Source organism: Sorex fumeus, unplaced genomic scaffold (assembly GCF_029834395.1).
Source record: "Sorex fumeus unplaced genomic scaffold, SorFum_2.1 ptg000183l, whole genome shotgun sequence".
Lineage (NCBI taxonomy): Eukaryota > Metazoa > Chordata > Mammalia > Eulipotyphla > Soricidae > Sorex > Sorex fumeus.
The window spans coordinates 4,701,522-4,721,530 of record NW_026606240.1 but is presented as its reverse complement, the minus strand read 5'-3'; the positions used below and the strand labels follow the sequence as shown (position 1 = coordinate 4,721,530).

Here is a 20,009-nt window from a genome sequence, read left to right as displayed (position 1 = left end):
AATCTGGGACCCAGGAATAGGTCGATGGCAGAGTATCTGCCCTACAAGCAAGTTCAATCCCTGACACTATCACCCCCAATATATGCACGTGCATGCACGCACACACACGTGCACATATGTGAGATCCTAGTGGTAAAACTGAGTCATTTGGGTTCTCAGTACCACAAGGAAGTGTGCAAGTGCGCAAGTGCTGGCGGACCCAGTGACATCTCCACTGTGAGACTCATAGTTACTGTGTCTGGCATATCGAATACATCATGGGTGGCTTGCCAGGCTTTGCCGTGCAGGCGAGATACTCTCGGTAGCTTGCTGGGCTCTCCGAGAGGACCGGAGAAATCGAACCTGGCTCAGCCTGGTTGGCTGCGTGCAAGGCAAACGCCCTAGCTCCTGTGCTCAGCAGTACATATACTAAAACTGGGTCAGTACAGAGAAGATTAGCATGGGCCCTGCACAAAGGTGACATGCAAATTCATGAAGCATTTCTTATTTTTTAAAAGAAAGTTTGCAAGTAAATGTGTATAAACCTCCAGTTATCACAGCTACAAACACAGAAGAGAAATGTGGGGAAATGGAACTGTGCCCTTGGGAAAAATATTTATGGGATTTGAGGTGAGGAATTATGAGCTGGTGACTTTACTAAGTGAAATAAGTAAGAAAGTGAAAGACAATTACCAGATGTTTTCCCTCAGATATGGAATAATAACAAAAGATAATCACTTAATCACTTAAGTGATTATCACTTAACTTCCCGTTAGTCGTCGATTTGCTCGAGCGGGTGCCAGTAACGTCTCCATTTGTCCCTGTCGCGTGCTAGTGTAACCCAATGGCATCTGTTCGCTCCAGGAACATGAAGGGCCTCAAACAGATCGTTCATGATCTTGACGAAGAAGTCTGACCATCTGGTAGGTGGGCGGCCACGCAGTCTTTTGACATCCCGTGGAATCCAGTCAGTAACAGCTCTAGTCCAGCGGTCATCTTTAAATCTCATTACGTGACCAGCCCATCTGATTTTCGACACCTTGGCAAATGAGACAGCGTCCCTGATTCTTGATCGTCGACGGATGTCAGAACTCCGGATTCTTTCTCTCATTTGAGTGAAACGTGATATTCCAAACATAGCTCTTTCTATTCTTCTTTGGGAGACCTGAATAGCGTTCTCATCCTGTTTGCGTAGGGCCCAGGTCTCTGAGGCATATGTTAATGCAGGAAGAACAGTGGAATCAAAGAGATGTGCCCGGAGCTGGAGGTTCTTCGTCCTCTTAGCTATTTCTTCGACGTTCTTGAAGGCTTTCCAAGCCGCTCTCTTCCTCCTGCGCAGCTTGGGTGCCAGGTCATTTGTCATGTTGACCTCTCGACCTAGGTACACATAGCTGTTGCATTCGGAGATGGTCGTTCCATTGAGAGCGAATGGGGCATCAGGAACGAGGCTGTTTCTCATAAACACTGTGTTCGTAAGATTCAGCTGTTAGTCCTACCTTTCCACACTCACGGTCAAAGTCGGCCAGCATTTGTGCCGCTTGGTTGATGTTTGGTGTTATTAAAACAATGTCATCAGCAAAGCGGAGGTGGTGTAGTTGCCGACCATCTATCTTCACTCCCATTCCTTCCCATTCCAGTCGTCACATGATGTTCTCGAGGGTGGCACTGAAGAGTTTCGGTGAAATGGTATCACCCTGCCGCACCCCTCTCTTGACATCAATGATCACTTCTTTGTAGAATGGTGAGATCCTGGTAGTGAATCTGCAATACAGCTCACAGAGGATCCTGATGTATTGGGCTTGAATGCCCTGATTGGCTAGGGCTTCAATGACCGCTTCCGTCTCAACAGAATCAAAGGCCTTCTTTAAATCAATGAACGTTAAACAGAGCGGCATCTTGAACTCCCGAGAAACCTCAATGAGCTTGGTTATCGTGTGGATATGGTCGATGGTGCTGAATCCTTTGCGGAACCCGGCTTGCTCGCATGGTTGTCCTTCATCTAGTGTTCTGCCAATCCTATTTAGGATGACTCGAGTGAACAACTTGTAGATGACAGACAATAGGCAGATCGGGCGATAGTTGCCAATGTCATGGATGTCTCCCTTCTTGAACAGTAGTACGGTCCTGCTGGTTTTCCATTGGGATGGAACCTTGCATTCAGACAGGTAGCGAGTGAAGAGCCGAGCCAGTGTATTGATGAGTACTGACGGCAGGTTCTTCAGGTGTTCAGGTCTGACCTTGTCTGGGCCGGGTGCTGTTTGTTTCTTTACCGACGAAATGGCGTGTCGGATTTTAGAAGGGAGAACCTTGGGAACGACATATCCATCCTGTGGAATTTGGTATGTCGGCAAGTGGGCATGGCTATCGAAGAGATTTGAGTAGAAGTCATGGATAATCTTCTCCATTGCCATTCTGGAGGATGTGATGGATCCATCAGGACGTCGGAGGGCAGTCATCTTGGTCTTGTAGTTGGCGAAGGACAGGCGGGCGTTACGAATACTTTTCCTGGCTTCTGCTGCATCTACCAGTACTTCTGCTCTTCTCTCTTTGAGGTCTTCCTTAATCGCATCTCTGCACTGCTTTGCGAGCTCGGAGGTTAGCTTGCAGCTGCCTGAGGCATGCGCCAAACCACGCTGGCGAATTAGCTCAAGAGTTTTCGAAGACAGGCTTTTTTTATGGCTATCTCTCTCTTGGCGTTCCTCGCACATTCATGGAGGTGCTGAACCAGTCGATCGTATTCCTCGTCAATGTTGTCAACAATGGCATCTTCCCATGTTGCCGCAATAGTACCAAAGAGTTCCCAGTTGGTGGTCATTCTGGGAGTTCTCTTTTTGAACTTTGCAGCCCTTTCTCCCCGCTCTGTGAAGTAGAATTTTGCACGAAGGAGACGGTGGTCCGATCCCGTTCGAAATTTTGGGACAACAGCGACATCAGTCAGGCAAAACCGTCGATTGAATATGATGTGGTCTATTTCGTTGTGGAATCGTCCACCGGGAGACTCCCATGTCCATCGTTTAGATTCTGCCTTCTGGAACTGTGAGTTACCATGAATGGTCTTGGTCGACATGATGAACTCAGACAGTCTCTCACCCTGTTCGTTCCATTCTAGGCCATGGGTCCCGATGTGAAGTTCTTCAGCTGATCTTCTCGGTCCTATCTTGGCATTAAAATCACCCACAATGATCTTGTAGAAGGTGTGGTCTTCTTTATAGAACTTCTCTGGCTCCATGTAGAACTTCTCGATTTCTCTTTCATCATAATGAGATGTTGGTGCGTAGACAACGAAGACAGAAACTGCAGGCAGTGAGCCACATCTATTCAAATGTAAACGTCCGATTCTGGTTGTTAGGCATTCGAATGAATTAATGCTCTTGGCCAAGTTTGTGTTGACAAGGACACCGACACCTCCAACACCTCTTTTATCACATGTTCCAAGGAACAATTCTTCTCCAGTGTCAAAAACGGCATGGTGAGATTCGTGCCTTCTTGTCTCGGTCAGACCAATGATGTCGTACTTGATCATTCCCGCTTGTACCATCAGGTCCTCGATGGATGCATCTGATGCTAGCGTACGTGCATTGAAAGTACAGACGATCATTTTTGTCTTCCTTCGTTGTGGCAGCCTAGGTTGGCCTTGAGATTTTGTCGGCCTCTCCTTTCTCATCCTTCTCAGTGCTGCCATGTTGGTGAAGCCTTCAGGGTCAGGTGAATAAGACTAATTGTAGTTACTGGTTTTGGCATATCGAATACACAACGGATAGCTTGCCAGGCTCTTCCGTGTGGGCGGAATACTCTTGGTAGCTTGCCAGTCTTTCCGAGAGGGATAGAGGCTTTTGGGGCGACCTCTAATCACCCTTGTAGGTGTTACCATATTTGAACCCTATCAAATACGGTATGATAATTCCGGAAGATGGGTATTTAGTGTCTTATGATGTGTCTTATGATGTGCAAAGCGGCCGCGTGGGTCCGGAAAATGTCCTGAAGTGTGGCGATGGCTGGGTAGTGGAAGTAGTGTCGATCAGCCCCTCTTACACAACAGAATTGAATAAGTAAAGATTTTGTGCAAGCTCCCCACTGTATATTTCTTTTCCCCAACAAACAAAAGATAATAGACTAGGGAAAATAACATGTTTCTTTACACACTATTTATCTACCAAAACTGATATGCAGTCATCAGATCACTTAATTCCCTATTACAAACAAAGTGTTTAGGTTAGCATAGGTGGTATTAAGTTTTAAAAATTAATAAATAAGCGTTTCTTTGCTATAAGTCCATTTATTTGTTACTGTACTTGGTTTCTCCATTCTTTATTACTTCTGACTGTTGACTATGCAAGTCTGCATATGACATTCTTTTTATATAAGAAAACATAATTCTGCCACAAGGAAAAAGTCCTTCTGTTCAACACATTGAGCATTACCATTGCATTGTGCTTAGTAGAAGTTAGTATGTATTTATATATACTTATAAAAATTACATAAGTGCTCTCGAGGACTTGAAGGATAACACATTATGTAAAGTAAATAGCCTAAATTCAGTTTCCATTTAAGTTAAACTTTCTAAAACCTTATTCTGTCACTACAAAGTAATGTACAATTGAAGTTTTCTAAAATTTCTATTGGTGAGTGTAATCAACTCACCAAATTAACCAGTGATTTCTCTATAAGCATCTCTACAGCACATACTTTCAATTAAACTATCTGCTTACCAAGAGCCAATTGTATTTGTTTCCCTAGTATTTTTGCTGATTCTATTTGTTCCTCAACTTACACAATTTAATCAGGTATTATATAAACTGATGTAACTGAAACATGTTGCAAATAGAAAATTGTTTCTATAATAATTTAGTTCAGACAGAAGAGATAATACAGTGCAAAAGGCACCTGCCATGCACATGGGAGACCCTAGTTTGATCCCAGAAACCCGATTTAGTCTTGAGCCTCACCAGGAGTGATCCTTGAGTACAGAGCCACGAGGAAATCCTGAATACAGCTAGCTATTACCCACAAGCAAATAAATGAATAAATAAACAAAATTGTTGAATTGTCTTTGAATTAAGTGGGCAGGAGAAATAAAACTTTGAAGCATGAAATGTAGACTGTAGAGGAAATTTTTGCTCAATAAAGCTTTTCTCAATAAAGCTTTACTCAATAAAGCAGCACACATGTGTCTGGTTTTAACATACTTGCTTATATTATGCTATATACGGGCTTACCCTCCGTCCTTCTCAGAGAGCCCAGCAAGCTGCTGATAGAATCCAGCCCACATGGCAGAGCCTGGCAAGTTCCCTGTGGCGCATTCAATATGCCAAAAACAATAACAAAAACACGCTTCATTCCCCTGACCCTGAAAAAGCCTCCAATACAGCAGGGTTGGGAAGGAAGAGTAAGGAAAGGCTGCTAAAATCTCAGGACTGGGACAAATGGAGACATTACTGGCACCCGCTCCAGCAAATCGATGAACAGCAGAGCGATAGTGTAATGCAGTGTGAAAGCTTTTCAAATCTCTTAAAGAATTAACTTTGAAGAAAATGACACTGGAAAAGGAGATAGAGTGTTACAAGTGTGACTTTTGAAAGGAAGATGGCAGGAAATACCGCAGGCAAAGATGCATAGATAAAGGTGAGACTATGGCTGTACATAAAAGATTGACCATAAAGTATGCATTCTTATATTGTTAGTTTTTCTCCCACGTGATTTCAAAATTTAACTGAACTCACAAACTACTAGGTTTAAGAGCATAAAATAAAAACATTTCTTCCTAATTTGCATTCCCTATATCGCTGGAGCGATAGCACAGCGGGTAGGGCGTCTGCCTTGCACGCAGCCAACATGGCCGACCCGAGTTCGATTCCTCCGCCCCTCTCGGAGAGCCCGGCAAGCTACCGAGAGTATTCGATATGCCAGACACAGTAACAACAAAGTCTCCAATGGAGACGTTACTGGGCCCGCTCAAGCAAATTGATGATCAACGGGAGGGGCCAATATAAACAGTAGATAAAATCATAAGTGGGGGAAATTTTTTTTCTTCTTCTTAAAATCCCACTTCTCTCTACAACCCCATACCCCATAGACAATCAGTTCCTTCTTGGTCTAACTGAATGGTGCTGAAATATGATCTATAAAGCTTTCTAAATCATTTGTATCAATAGTCAAGTTTCTAGACCACAGTATAACCATACTAAACAATCAGTAACAAAAGAAACCAGAAAGATAGCTCAATGGGTTGAGCACGTGCTTTACACATGGGGAAGCCCAGGTTCAATCCCTGACACTGCATGGTCCCTGGAGCACTGCTAGAAGTGACCTCTGAATACAGAGTGGGGAGTCACTCCAATTCACTGCTGACTGTGATTGAAAACAAACTCCCTATCCCCCACACCTGAAAAAAAAGAAATAGGGCATGGAGAGATAGTACAATGGGTAGGGCACTTGTCTGTCTTGCATGTGGTCAACCCGGGTTCAATCCCCAACATCCCATATGGTCCCCAAGTACTGCCAGGAGTAACTCCTGAGCACAGAGAGCCAGGAGTAAGCCCTGAGCACAGCCGGATTTAGCCCCAAAACCAAAACAAAAAACAAAACGGAAAAATAATAACCACTGTATAACAACTGATGAATGAATTAAGAAAATAAAGCATTTATACACAATGGATTACAACTCAGCCTTACGAAAAAATAAAATTCTACCTTGTGGCAGATGAAACTGGAGGGAGTCGTGTAAAGTGAAAAAAGAAGAAGAAGAAAGACAAATATCAGATGAGCTCATTCATATAGAGAAGCAAAACAACACACAAAACCAACAGAAACAAACCCTTGGTCTCAGACAACTGAGCTGTGGTTAGCAGGGAAAGGAGGAGAGGAGGTGGAAGTGAGGAAGAGGGCTGATGAACTGTGGTGGAGGGAGATAGGCACTATAGTGGCGATTGTGGTGTGCAACATATACTTTGGGGTTTTTATTTTTTGCAATATATGCTTAGAAAAGATGTAAAATTGTACTCCTAAAACACATAGAATTGGGCTGGAGCGATAGCACAGCGGGTAGGGCGTTCGCCTTACAAGCGGCCAACATGGCCGACCCGAGTTCGATTCCTCCGCCCCTCTCGGAGAGCCCGGCAAGCTACCGAGAGTATTCGACATGCCAGACACAGTAACAACAAAGTCTCCAATGGAGACGTTACTGGGCCCGCTCGAGCAAATCGACGATCAACGGGAGGGCCTTACCTTAATGTTAACTTAATAAAAAATATATATGAAAGTAAGAGTAAATTACCACAAGTAGATTCAAAAGTTATATGCTGCAAACAAAACAACAAAATACCTAAAAATATCTAAATATCTAACAAAACAATGTATCTCAAGCAGAAATATTTTAAATATATACAACGAACATTTCTTCATCAACAACCTCACAGTGCTGGAAGAAGAGTCTGTAAAGAAAATAAATAAGCTTAGTCTGTTATTTTATGATATTTGGGGGCTAGAGAGGTAGCACAGCAAGTAGGGTGCTTGCCTTGCTTGTGGTCAACCTAGGTTCAAATCCCAGAATACTTATGGTGCCCCAAGAACCACCAGGAGTAATTCATAAGTGGAGAGCCAGGAATAACTCCTGTGTATCACTGGGTGTGGTCCTAAAACAAAACCAATGCAATATGATATTTATCAAAAGTTCAATTGAATTTTCTTTAACCTACCAATCACAAATCATTTAAAGGTCAATACTTTTGCCTTTTATATTTTTATCTGCATCAGAGCCCTTCCTTCCCATGAATCTCAGTTGGAAAAATATGTAAAAAATAATATAAAGAGCTCTGCTGTTGCTCTGGAGTTTGAGCTCATTCTGTTCACTTGCCAGGCCCCTCTTCCTTTACGAAAGCACCTAAATCACTTAGTGGAATATCTAGGGAATCAGGCACAATTAAAAACAAAAACAAAAATAAAAACAACAACAACAACAAAAAAACACACCGGTATAACCAAGCCCTACAGTATGGGGTATAGTTTTTGTGTCAAGCTATCTTATAGTTCAAACACCAAGTACAGATAACTGAGTACCTTCAAGTCACTTTCCAATACCTAGTATATTTTATTAATAGTGCCAGGGTAATGAGATGATATGACATAAAGTACAGTAACATATTTTGGGGGAATCATTTTAAATTGTTTTCCTCTGGGTGCTGGAGAGATAATACAAGGGTTAAGGCACTTACCTTACACTTGGCCAATCTGGGTTCAATCCCTGGCACCAAATATGATCCCCTGAGAACTACTAGGAATGCTCTGAGCACAGATCCGGAGTAAACCCTAAGCATCAGTAAGTGTGGCCAAAAAACGAACAAAAGATAAAATAAATAATAGCTTTTCTTCAAAAGTTGTAGGTAGCAAGTACTTAGATCATTATTAAATGAGGGACATCAGACATTTAGTAAAGGTAAAGTAAAGGCCCTCCCGTTGATCGTCGATTTGCTCGAGCGGGTCCAGTAACGTCTCCATTGGAGACTTTGTTGTTACTGTGTCTGGCATATCGAATACTCTCGGTAGCTTGCCGGGCTCTCCGAGAGGGACGGAGGAATCGAACTCGGGTCGGCCATGTTGGCCGCTTGTAAGGCGAAAGCCCTACCCGCTGTGCTATCGCTCCAGCCCATCAGACATTTAAACTATAATATACAATAAAAAGTAAAACTGTAAGTACAGATCTGATCCTGCATTAATAAAATACCCAATTAGAATGAAAGAATAAAAACAGAAGGAATGGCATGAAAGTAAAATTGTAAGTTTTTTCATGGGTAGAAAATTTCTCCACTTTGTCACTATGCAATATGAATAGCTTCTCAAGTATGTATTCATTTAAAAAGAGGAATTCCTTTAAACTTATTTCCACTCCTCATTACATTAAGAAAACCAACTATTTTGAAATGATGAAAAAAATTGCAAACACACATTATGAAATATGAAGAATCTTGGGACTAACTGACCACTTCAGTGATTATGAAAACTGTAAACTATTTTAAAAAGCAGATTTTTCACTGTTCTTCATTAAGGTCTGATTACCTCTCCCATTAGCATTTGGCTCTTTTATTATTATGATTGTGAAATGCTGTAGATGTTAACACTAATGGATAAAGAAAGTTGACATTGTTCTCTTGATTAACTCATCAATAATCATTTGGAATAATTTTTCTTCATTCAGCGAATGGATCATTCATATGCCCTGTAATAATTGTGTACATTGAGGTGCAGAATATTAGCATAAAAATTGTCTACCCCTGAGAGGTAGTTTTCACCTCTAATACCACTAAAAGTTAGTTCAGACATTATCAAATGATAGAGAATGAGAAATGATTTCTTAGCCATTTTATAATGCTATTATATATACAGACTTTCATTTGTACAGACTCCATACTTGTAAATAAAGAGCAAAATTAGAAATGTAATAACAGTCTTAAGTCTTCCTTCTAGCTACTTTACTTCTGATAATGGAAAAAACATCAAGCAGATCTTACAAAATAATGTAAAGTGATTCTCTAAATAGAATACTGCATGAGTATATTATTCCACTTTACTTTTTCTATAATAAGAGAGAAAATTCTGACTTTTAATTTGATACTTAGAACAGAATTAAGATTCTAGGAGAGTTTTACATAGTTTGGGCTTCATGTGCCTGTGTTGCCAGAACAACCTAGAAACACAAAACCTTGGTTATAGAAGATTTCTTATAGATCATCTAATCAAATTTGGTACAGAAAGTGAAGGGACTTTGTAATTTACCCACAGTGATTTATTTAGTATGTGACAAGATTGAACCTCTCCCCTAGATCTTCTGACTTAAGTCCAATAACCACGAGACATCGTTACACAAATACCCAGACTGACATAAACAGACATGACAGTATGGAAAAGGGGTATAGAGGACATAGGGTGAAACTTCCAGATTATTTTTCTCTCTGTAGCAGTATTTCCTTAAGTAGAATAGGAATTTAGTAGTTCTGGCTGGTCTCTGTAGGAACTTCTCCAGATGTTGTCTTATCTTATAAAGACCTTGGCACAATAAATTAATTTGTTTTTAAGCACAGATGAACATAGCATTAGTGATTGACAGAATCTGATTGACTTGATATCTAGGTTTTCTCCCAATCAGGGTCTTCTGTTGATCGAAATCAATGATAACTAGTCTAGGGTGGCTGGTATTGTTCCCCTAGGGTGGCTGGTATTGTTGGGTAAAGTTCTCAGGGAAATTCAATTCTATGACCAAAGACTGAAACTTGAACTCTGACCAGAAGAGTCGAACACATGACCTAATTTACAACAGCAAGAGGATATGAGTCGGCTGCTGACTTAATAACTTGGCTTAATAACTTAAATGACAAGTGACACTGATATGAATGATGCCAAACATAATAGTATACTGATAACTTTTACAATTTGGAAGTATTTGACAAACTCCATAATGCTGAGATTTCGGGGAATGTTGAGCAACAGAAATAAGATGTAAGCAACACCTATAACTTTAAATTTGCTAATTACCTCATTTTAAAAGATTTAGAAAAGGAGTAGAGAGTTAAGGCATAGCCCTTGCAGGAACTCCTATTCAATCCCTATTATCACACAATCCATGAATTTTCCTAAGGGCCCTGGAGGTCCCTAAGCACTGCCAGGGTGACTGGGTAATCTCCCAGCACTACAGTCGTGCCTGTAGCAATGCATCCTCACGTCCTCACAGTGAACCACCGGCCTGGTCAGATGAGAATCCCCAGCGGGGTCCCCAAGCCTCTTGAGCATGACTTGGGAGATAAAATCAATTTTCATATAGTCTATTTAACTTGGTAATTCAAAATAGTGTCAGTTCAACATGTAATCAACATGTACAATTATTACATTTTCCACATTATTCCATTTACACTCTCTCTAAAATCCCATGTAGATTGCTATACTTAAAAATATGTCAAATCACACTCAGAATAGACATGCTAAAATACTTTGATTTTGATTTTATAAAAATTTAACTAAATAAAAAAGTGCCTGGAGCCCTGAGATAGCTCAGTGGCAAGGGGTTTTCCTTGCAGGCATGAGGCTTTGAATTCAAATCCCTCAGCTATTCCCATATGCTGGATATGATGTTGCAAACACTATTATTTGACATCCTTAGAGTATGCAGAGCCCAATGAACACCACAGGCCAGTGTGCTAATACAACTCCTGAATGCAACTCCTGATCAACAAAACAAAGGGAACTTTTTTTCCTCTAGGGTCATTCGAGCTAATCTTACTCTTAGTATTTTCCTCCCATCTCTAAGATGCTATAATATTTGAACTTAAGCCTTTCCTGCTAACAAGAGCTCAAAGTTTCTTGGAACTTTGAAGAGCAATGAAAAAACAATAAACATATTTGTAATAAAATTAATCAAAATGCCAATATTATAAAGTGGTTTATTTCTTACACTAATGAAAAACTAGAAATCACCCAAATATCCAATAGTGAAATAAACATGGTTAAATTTTTGGCACGACTGTGCAATAAGCTGCATTTCAGACTTTAAAGATGATAAAATAAATGTCTGTCATTAAGGAAGGATGGCTATAAATGTACTAAATACAATTTTATAATAGCACAGAGGTAGGGCATCTGCCTTGCACGAAGCCAGCATGGCTGAGCCGGGTCCAATTCTTCCGCCCCTCTCGAAGAGCCCGGCAAGCTACCAAGAGTATCTCGCCTACACAGCAGAGCCTGGCAAGCTACCTGTGACATATTGGATATGCCAAACGCAGTAACAAGTCTCACGACCAAGTCGTTACTGGGCCCGCTGGAGCAAATTGATGAACAACAGGAGAACAGTGCTACAGTGCTACATATTATACGAAACCATTTATGCCTTAAAATGTGCAGGCACATATGTTTATATGTATGTGTACATATACATGTGCATGTATACGTAACTTTATTTTTTTTGTTTTTTTTCATAATTTTATTTCTTTATTTTTTTTCTTCTTATACTTATTATTGGGCCAGAGCGATAGCACAGTGGTAGGGCATTTGCCTTGCACGCAGCCAACATGGCCAACCTGAGTTCGATTCCTCCGCCCCTCTCGGAGAGCCCGGCAAGCTACTGAGAATATCTCGCCCGCACGCCAGAGCCTGGCAAGCTACCCGTGCTGTATTCCATATGCCAAACACAGTAACAATTCTCACAATGTTACTGGGCCCGCTCGAGCAAATCGATGAACAATGGAAGGACTGTGACCAAGATATTTATTATTGAATAACAAATCTTTCAGGTTTAAGTCTCAGTCAAACAATGATCAAACACCTTTTTCTTCACCAGTACTCATTTTTCACCACTAAGAACCCCAATATACCCTTCTCCACCCCTCCTAATACGGTGAGGCAGATGATTTCTACTTAATTCTTCTCTACATTGATTACATTCATTATTTCGACAAAAGATGCACCATTATTGTTCAGAATTCCCCCCCCCAGCCCCCAACAATCAGAATTGCTGAAAAGGCATTGTGAGATACTTTGTTTTCTATTGTTGGTTATGAGAATCATATAATGATTTTAGATTTCTGCAAAGAGCCAAACAATTACAAGATTGGTTTCTGTGTGTCTGGTGTTATGGCTGTGCCGGAGAGCTGCTCATGGGGGGCAACTCGTGACATCGGCAGGGCGTGAAGGACAAGCCAGTACTGCCCCCCTTCCCATGAGAATGCAGTTGCCCCGTCACTACCGGCTTATACCTGGCTTTCCAATAAGCTCTGAGGCGGCGGCCACCTTGCTGCCGGGGTGTGGGGGGCAGTAGTAGCTTGATCAGGAGCCAGAGAGGCCATTTGTAGGCAGCGACTCGGGGTCTCACTAGGATGGGGAGGAAAGGGCCGGTTCCACCCCCATCTGGTGAGGCCCCACGTGTCTCATCATTGCAGGCCCAAACCTGACTGTCCAGTGGCCTCTGGAGGATGGTGGTCACGGGGCTGCCAGGGGGAACAGGCCAAGACATGAAACCTATTCTCACCTGGAGTGGCCCAGCGCCAGTAACCTACTGCAGGAACAGGACGCATTTCTACCAAAAGTCTTTGGGTTCTGAGATTTGTTTCTGAGTCTTTGGGATCATGGACATTAAGCAGTTCGATCAGGAACCAGAGAGGCCATGCCTCCAATTATATTGCTGGGTCGGAGGTGGTTTGTGGGTATGTCTCCCACGTACCTAACTTTTGGCTGTTTATTTTCTTGGTAAACTTTGCCCCAAGTTTTTGGGGTCTGGCCAAAGGCACAGCAGTAATTTAGGGGTATTTGAAAGTCTGACAGTGCCATCAGGCTGCTGATGCACTCGCCTCACAGGTACAGATTGACCTGCTGGCGGCACCATACCCCCTTGTATATGCAACTTTCACTTAATCACTTAAGTATTTGATTATTTAAAATGGTGTTTCCTTTAACCTTTAAAATTCATTTAACATAAGTGTCTTAATTTTCTTCTATCTCTATACTTTCTATAAAGAGTATGTTTGGGGCTGGAGAGATAATACAGGGAGAAAGTCACTTTCCTTGCATGCAGTTGATCCCTGGCATCACGTATGGTCCCCTGAGCACAGAACCAGAACTAAGCCCTAAACACAGCTGGGTGTTTCCCATAATGCCCTCACCAATAAAATTAAGAGCATATTTCATTATTTACCTCTTTAAAATATGCAAATTTTTATATTGAGTCAAAATTTTTCCCTTTCTTTACCATCCCTAAATTCATTCGAAGTCCTTCCTTGTATGTAAATTATTTAAACACTTTTATACCTGGATCTATCTAAGGTAACTTCATTTCTGGCATTTAGAAATCACCAGATGAGCTCCGGCATGGCCATGGCACCAGAGGCACGTGGACCTAATCCAGAGCCCAGCAGCTTGCAGCAGAAAAATGAATGGACTGTGTGTTAAACTCTGGCGTCATGCCCCCCTGGGAGGGAAAGGGTGTCTGTCTCTTCTGCCTTGAGCACAATGGCTGTCGCCTCAGAGCTTATTGGAAAGCCAAGTATGAGCCGGGGGTGACAGGGCAACTGCAGCCTCATGGAAAGGGGGGTGGAACCGGCTCGTCCTTCTTGCCCAACCAAGGCCATGAGTTGCCCCCCAAGAGCGGCTCTCCGGCACAGCCATGGCACCAGACGCACAGAAACCAATCTCGTAATTATCCGGCTCTTGGCAGAAATCCCTCCAGACTTGATTAATAAAATATCAGAAATCCGAAATTGTGCGGCCACAATTGCGGCCGCACTATGTCATATGGTTTTCATAACCAGCAATATAAAACAAATTATTTCACAATGTCTTTTTAGCAGTTCTGATTGTTGGGGGGAAATTCCAAACAATAAAGGTGCATCTTTTGTTGATATAATGAATGTATTCAAAGTAGAGAGAGAGTTAAGTAGAAATCATCTGCCTCACAGGCATCGGGAGGGGTGGGAGTGGGGGTCTGTTGGGGTTCTTGGTGGTGAAAAATAATTATTGGGGAGGGGAGGGGTGTTTGATCATTGTATGACCAAGACTTAAACCTGAAAGCTCTGTAACTTTTCTCATGGTGAGTCAATAAAAAAAATTTTTAAAAAAATAGAAATCACCTGATGAAATCAAAACACACAGATGAAAATATATATAGGTAAATATGATAATAAATAAATAAATAAATATGATAATAAATAAATTAGTAGAGATAGTAGAGATATCAGTGTAGATATTAAAGACACTTGACAACAGGATACCAGCCCTCCAATCATCCAGGACTCTAGTCCTGGATTGTGGACCAGTAAAGGACACGCATATGTAACTTGGGAAAAGCTACAGATCAGCAAGCATAAAATAGTGGAGAATTTACTGGGTTCTTAAAATGCAAAAGGAGATAAGATAAAGATGGAATGGGATCGATACCAAAAACAGACTGGGGGCAGTTAAGTCAGTTCTTGTAGACAGATTTTCCGGAGAATAAATTCAGGGGCAGAGGACCTAACGTCCTTCCTCTTAACTCCAGCTGTTGACTAATCAGTTTTCCCAAATCAATAATTCCTCTGAGTTGAAATACTACAGACCACTACTAACTTGAAAGTATTAATATTTGAGATTAACTGTAGGCTGTTATCAGTCATTCTCTTATCAAAATCTTTATTACTGGGTTACTAGCCACTCACCTAGCAGGTTCAGAGGAAGTGGAAGATGGAAGTGAGAACACCGACACCAGACTGCAGAATGCTCAGGATGGAACATCAAAGAAGTAGGAAGATAGTGCAGGACCCACAGCAGAGGAGTCAAAAGACCAAGTCTGTTGAGAAGGCCGTGAGAGGGAGGCCATCAACCGGTGGTCAAAAGGGGAGGGAAGGACAAGCATGCCCCAGCCTGCTGGGGGCACTGGGAGTTCACAGGGCCGCTCACTCGCCACCCCAATTAAAGGCATCTTGCTCCCTGCCTAGCCTTGCTGTGGTTTCCCCAGACAGAAGTGGCTTTGTTGCTGGGTGAGCAACGGGCCCTGAAGCAGCTGTGAGTATGTGGACTTCCTGGATGTTGTCTCTCTCCTCTGAATGCCTCACTGGGACCTCTTGGTCCCAAGCCTTTTATCTCCCGTGTTTCATCTGATTCTCATTGAGTATATTCTGTAATTGGCTTTGTCAACTGCTGCTCCCAAGGAATCATTCCCTCTTGATCTTTTGCTCTTCAATCCCTTTTTTTGTTCTATTCAAAATGTAATTTTACATCAAAATTTTAGCTTAAAAATGTATCAAAGTTCAAAAGTCAAATAGCCTAATATAATTTGTCACTGAGACGAGGAGTTCCTTGCCATTCCCATCTCATCCAAATGCATCTACATCTCTTTTCATGATTTAGCTACTGACTTCCTATTATGGTAGGGGAGGATTTTAGCTGTCACCCGTATCCTCTACCTCCATTAACTGACCAGTTAGTTACAGTACAAATTTTGAGTTAATCCATTTTGAGACTTGAAGTTATTATGATTAAGTAAATACAGCTTGTGACTAAGTAACATATTATACTATAATTACAATCTTGTGTAATTTTTCTGTCTTTGCTGGTGTAAATAATTACTTTATTTTTTTCATTAACTTAGTTTAAAGTTATGAACTTTAATTTACATTTCCCTCTTGGGCATGGATTCACGTTTAGCTTTATTTTCTCTTTCAGTTGTCAATGAAATAATATATTATCAAAATAACCTGCTCTGATTCAATGACAGTTCCTATTCTGCTCAAATTCCCATGAAGTTGGGGGGTTCTAGATATAAGACAGTAGATAGGTGCTTGTCTAACATGCAGGCAACCCCGGTTCAGTCTCTGTTACCCCTTTTAGTTTCCTGAGCTCCACCAGGAATGATCCTTGAATATAAAGCTAGAAATAAGTCCTGAGCACAGCTGAGTTTGGTCCAAAACCAAAACAAAATGAACAAAAATCAAATTATTCCCACAAAGTTATATGTGCTACTTTATAGTAAATATTACCTGAATCAGAGGACCAACACTAAGTCCTATACATAATTGGTGATTCATAGCATATTCTGATTTGGTTTTCTGTCCATGATCTTATGCTATGTAGAGCTCCCACAAATTATTCTCTTGTAACCAGTTGATTTCCTAAGGTAGGAGACATGAACCAAGACTCACATACTTCATGAGAAATGAAACAATCTCTTTACTCTGAACCCAAATGCACTATAATTCTATCACCTAAAGAAAGGTAAAGCAAGCAGAAACCCTGGAAGATCACCTTAAACTTAGAATTAACAAGTAGTGTCTTTTAGAGTTTTCAGAGGATAAAGAATTTGTCACAAGGTTAAGACTTTCATTCAGAGTTATTGAATCATATTTGACACAGAATCCTAGGAAACACGATTGTTTCAGAATCTTAAGCAAATTCAAAGTAACAACAAACTTTTCATGGGTTTAACAGAGCCAGCAAAGTGAACAAGTTCTTTTTTTCTTTTCTTTTCTTTTTCTTTTTGAGTCACACCCGGTGATGCACAGGGGTTACTTCTAGCTCATGCACTCAGAAATTACTCCTGACAGTACTCAGGGGACCATATGGGATGCTGAGAATTGAACCCGGGTCAGCCACATGCAAGGCAAATTCCCTACCCACTGTGCTATCACTCCAGCCCTGGGAACAAGTTCTTGATCTTAAGAAAGTAACAACTCAAAGTCAAAAATGCATGACCTGGTGTCTAGAAAATATATTACCTCACTCTCAAATTCAGATTTTAAAAGCAGATTAAGTTCAAATTATTTTGTCTTTTTTTTTCCCTTAGGGGCAGAGGGGACCGTTAGGGGGAAGATATTGGGCCATACACTGCAGTGCTCAGGGTTTATTCCTGGTTCTCTGCTCACGGACTATATGTGGTACCAGAGATCAAGGCAAGCTTCCCATTTCCTGTACTATATTTCTCTGACTCCAAGTTCCATTTTTTAATTGTCATCATGAATGACAAAGTTAGTCATGATTGCACTTCAGTCATGCAGTGTTCCAACACAAATCCCTTTACCAGTGCCCATTCCCTCCACCAGTGTCCCCCAGTCTTCCTCCCACCTCCCTGCCTGTGTCTGTGGCAAGCATCTTTCTTTTCTCTTTTAGGCTCTGTGGTTTAAAATAATGTTACTGATAGGGTACCATGCTTATCACTTTCCATTTGTTCTTAACATAGATACGGCAAGATTCTTTTGGCTAGGAAAGCCCTTTGTTACAATCATACATGGCTAAGAGACTTTATCCAACAAAACAAAAATTTTAGAGAGAGAGAGAGAGAGAGAGAGAGAAGAGAGAGAGAGAGAGAGAGAGAGAGAGAGAGAGAGAGAGAGAGGTGCCTGCCATAAAGTTAGGCTGGGGGGTGGCAGAAAGGAAACTGGGGACATTGTTGGTGGGAAATATACACTGATGAAGGGATGGGTGTTGGAACATGTATGAGTGAAACCATGAACAACTTTGTAACTGTTGGGTAGGGCATTTGCCTTGCATGCAGCTTACCTGGGTTCGATTCCTCTGCCCCTCTCGGAGAGCCCAGCAAGCTATCAAGAGTATCTCGCCAGCAGCATGACATATTCGATATCCCCAAAACAGTAACAACAAGTCTCACAATTTGTTGTGAGACATTACTGGTGCCCGCTCGAGCAAATCAATGAACAACAGGAGGACAGTGCTACAGTGCTACAGTATCTCACAGTTATCCAATAAAAAAAAAATTAATGAAAGAAATCATTTCAGTAAAATCAAAGGGGTTTGTTTATGCTCTATCAATAAAACTGCAATATTTATTTCAAATGTTAAAAAGTTCAATAATTGTATTTTCTCCATATCATACAATACATAAGAATACATCATATGCTCTTCATTATCAGCGATAAAAAACAAATTATCTAATGATGCCTTTTCAGCAGGTCTGATAGTTGAGGGAAAATTCCAAACAATAATAATGGGTCTTCTGTCGAAAATTTGAATGCAATCAAAGTAAAGAGACAATAAAGTGAAAATCACCTGCCACACAGGCGGGGGGAGGGTTAGGGTGGGGGGTTCATGAGATTCTTGGTGGTGGAACATGTGCACTGGTGAAGGGATGGGTGTTTGAACATTGTATGACCGAGACTTAGACCTGTAAGCTTTGTAACTGTTCTCACGCTGATTCAGTTAAAAAAATAAAATAAATTTAAAAAAAGAATACCTAAACTTCTAGCATTTTGTGAAATAATCAGAACAGACATGCTGTTTTCCCTTAGGGAGATTCTCTTACCTGCATTTTATATCTCTCCTCTCAATCAAAATACCAGGACCCTAGTAGCAGCAAAAAAGAACCCTCCCATTAAAATCAAATAAGAACTGTGAACTCTAGACTCCAGGGGTGCTTTGCCTCCAAGTGTGGAAGAGTTCCATGTGAGAGATTTTTGTCTAAAATGCCAAGAAAAGTTTTACCTTCCTGAAGAGAATTACCTGAAGAGAATATATTCCCCACTTCTCATGCACACTAAATACCATATGATTATTTAATTCCTATCTTTTATCTCTCTTGACTATGAACTTCATGACAGAGAGAACAGTTCAGTTTTTCTGACCATTTTATCTGTAGTGCCTGGCATCTAATCAACATTTAATAATCATCTATTGAATGAAGGCTATTGAGTGGCACTCATTTTTCACTATGGTCAAAGTAACCTCGGGACTAAATTTATTATTTATCCTCCACAGTGTTTCTGGGTTAAATGGTGTTCCATCTGTATTCTAGTTTTTCACTTTCTATATATCCTATTTTAGTACAAACTTCCCTTGACGTAATATGTTTATTTTTATTGGGTAAATTATTTTAAAGATATAACAGTATCAAAACTACTATAATATCTTTCTGCAGTCAGAATTTACAGGATTATATAAACCTTTTCCCTCACATCGGTAGGGCGTTTGCCTTGCACACAGCCGAACTGGCTGACCCAGGTTCAATACTTCTGCCCCTCTTCGAGAGTCCAGCAAGCTACCTAGAGTATCTCGCACGCACGGCAAAGCCTGGCAAGCTCCCCGTGACGTATTCAATATGCCAAACATAGTAACAACAAGTCTCACAATGGAGACGTTACTGGGCCTGCTCGAGCAAATTGATGAACAATGGAAGAACAGTGCTACAGTACTACAGATTGTTTTACTATGTATTTTTCTGCTATAAGTCCAGGTTCTCCGGAGTAAGAACTAGATGATAAGATGTCACACGGTCACAAATGCAGCCGCACACTTTCAGGAGCAGGGTTTTACAGTCTCTGGGTCTTGGCCGTTGATGGGATTACATGGCGCCAGGGGCAGTTGGTGGATGTAATGCCTACATACTGGAAAACGGGGGATCTGGGTGGAGGAGGCCCAGTCCTGATCCGAGCAGGCTTGAAGATCCACGCCCTGGGTCCCGCACACCTGCATTGATATGTCACCATATATTCTTTTTTTGTTTGTTTTTCTTTTGGGGTCATACTTGGCTATGTTCAGGGATCACTTCTGGCTCTGTGCTCAGGGAGCACTCCTGA

The 20,009-nt window shown here is 41.3% G+C and overlaps 1 non-coding gene across 1 annotated transcript; it reads left to right on the top strand.

The window, feature by feature from the left end:
- Positions 1-389: 389 nt before the first annotated feature.
- Positions 390-491, top strand: LOC130017256 (U6 spliceosomal RNA). The gene has a single exon (XR_008791361.1). It is a non-coding gene; the product is annotated as a U6 spliceosomal RNA (small nuclear RNA).
- Positions 492-20,009: the final 19,518 nt, after the last annotated feature.